The sequence below is a fragment of the Prionailurus viverrinus genome, chromosome A2 (genome assembly GCF_022837055.1).
Source record: "Prionailurus viverrinus isolate Anna chromosome A2, UM_Priviv_1.0, whole genome shotgun sequence".
Lineage (NCBI taxonomy): Eukaryota > Metazoa > Chordata > Mammalia > Carnivora > Felidae > Prionailurus > Prionailurus viverrinus.
The window spans coordinates 72,118,530-72,120,914 of NC_062562.1; the positions used below are offsets into that span (position 1 = coordinate 72,118,530).

Consider the following 2,385-nt stretch of genomic DNA (forward strand, 5'->3'; position numbering starts at 1 on the left):
ATTCCAAAAGAATCAAGGATGTGTATCCACCAAGAGTCTTGTATCTGATTTCCATAGACTATATTTATAACAGCAAATAATTGGGATTTTTTTTAAATGTCCATGAGTAAGGGAAAAATAACTAAATGCGGTCTTCAATACCTACACTAAAGATTTGGTGTTTCAATTGCATATAAATTTATTTTAAGTTTATTCATTTATTTTGAGAGAGAGTGTGTGTATACACGCACATACATGAGTGGGGGAGGTGCAGAGAGAGAGAGAGAGAGAGAGAGAGGATTCCAAGCAGGCTCTGTGCTGTCAGGGCAGAGCCCAATGTGGGGCTCAAACTCATGAACCATGACATCATGACCTGAGCTGAAATTAAGAGTTGGGCGCTTAACTGACTGAGCCCCACAGGCACCTTTTAATTGTATGTAAATGTTTTTAAATCTGAACTTTTTAAAGTGAGGTTTATTGAAGAATAGTTTACATACAGTAAATTTTCTTTTTGTTCAGTTCAGTTCCATGAGTTTTGACAAATGTATACGACGCTATAATCAAGATATGATATTTCTCCATCACTCCAAAAAGGTTCCTTGTGGCTTTTTGTAATCAATTTCCTCCTTCCATACCCCTACATCCACTGATCTGATTTCTGTTCCCATGGTTTTTGGTTTTCAAGGATGTCATATAAATGGAATCATGTAGACTTTTGTGTTGAGCTTTTGTCACTCAGCATAATGCTTTTCGGATCCATTAATTATGCACATACCAGTAATTCATTCCTTTTTCTTGTTGAGTAGTATTCCACTGCATGGAGTTAGCACACTTTGTTTCAATTAGCAATAATCGCACCTCAGATAAACCTCATTGGCTATGATACTGCCACTGTGCAAAGCTAGCACACTTTGTTTATTTGCTCACCAACTGATAGATATTAGACTTGTTGGGTCAATTTTGAATAAAACCGCTATAAACATTACCTATAAGGGTCATGTGGACATGTATTTTTATTTCTCTTGGATAAGTACTTAGGAATAAGATTACTGGGTCATAAGTCAAGAAGGCATTGAACTTTGTAAGAAACTTCCAAACTGTTTTCCAAAGTGGTTATAGTATTTTTTATTGCCACCAGCAATGAATGAGCATTCTAGTTGCTCTACATCTCCATGCAGCACTTGGTATTGTCAGTTTATTTTAATTGTAGCCATCCCAAATGATGTGTAGTATCATTTTGATCTCAATTTTTCTTTACCTAAAACTAATGATATTGAACATCATGCATCTGTTTAGTTGCCATCCGTAAACCTTTTCTCCTGAAGTGACTGTTCAGGTCTTCTGCTCATTATTTATTGGGTTGGTTGATTTCTATCAAGCAATATATGAACATTATATATTTATAATGCAAGCCCTTTTTCAATTACATGCTTTGCAAATAATCTCTCCCAATCTGTAGCTTGTCTTTTCATTTTCTTAACAGTGTCTTTCAAAATACAAAGGATTCCAATTTCAATGATGTTGAATGTATCACTTTTTCTTTTATGATTTATGTTTTCTGCCTCCTAAGAAATATTTGCTTAACCGAAAGTCACACAAATTCCTTCTATGTTTTCTCTTGGAAGTGTTAAAATTTTAGGTGTGTGCCTTTATCAGTTTATTACCTTTCACCTCCAAATTAATTCTTTTTGCCTGCTCACTGAAAACAGATCTGGGCCCATTAAATATTTTTTCCTTTTCCTACGGTCATTGAAGCCTTGTCAATAGAAGGTACTAGAGAGACTGCAGGAGGAAAGGAGTTTTGTTTTCTGGTTTTAGAGTGCTCATACCACAGGCTCCTGTAATACCCACAGCTTTTCCAGAGCTGGCTGCTCTAGGGCACTTCCGTCAGAGTCAGCAGACTGGTGACCAAGCAATGACATCCCCTGGCAGCCCTGAGGGCAGCTGTGTAGGCCAGTGTTTCTGGTAAGACACTTTGCTATGAACAAGTTCCAGAGGGCAGCTCTCCAGCATGTTCCACCAGCACAGCACCACAGTGATTCTTTGCCATTCAAAGACCCACAGCCGTGCCCTAACAAAGTCTAGATCTCAGCCCTGGAGATCATGGTTTCTCTTAATAACTGCTATGCCTCTATTCTTCAGAGTTGTTATTTTTTACAAACCAATCCATTGTTATTTTAATCCCTGAATATAAATCATTCTTTATATTAACTTTTCATGTTTTGGTATGGTATGAGATGTTGGTGAAAGATATTATGTACATATCCACTATTCTAGAACCATTTGTTGGAAAGATTATTCCTCCTACATTGAATTACCTTGGAACTATTGTCAATAATCAATTGATTGCACCTGTGCTGACCTATGTCTGGTATTTATACTCTATTTCATCTATCCAGTTGTCTA

The 2,385-nt window shown here is 36.8% G+C and overlaps 1 pseudogene; it reads right to left on the reverse strand.

Annotated features, from left to right (window-relative positions):
* Positions 1–722: 722 nt before the first annotated feature.
* On the reverse strand, positions 723–882 carry LOC125161433 (uncharacterized; annotated as a pseudogene).
* Between the last annotated feature and the right edge of the window lie 1,503 nt (positions 883–2,385).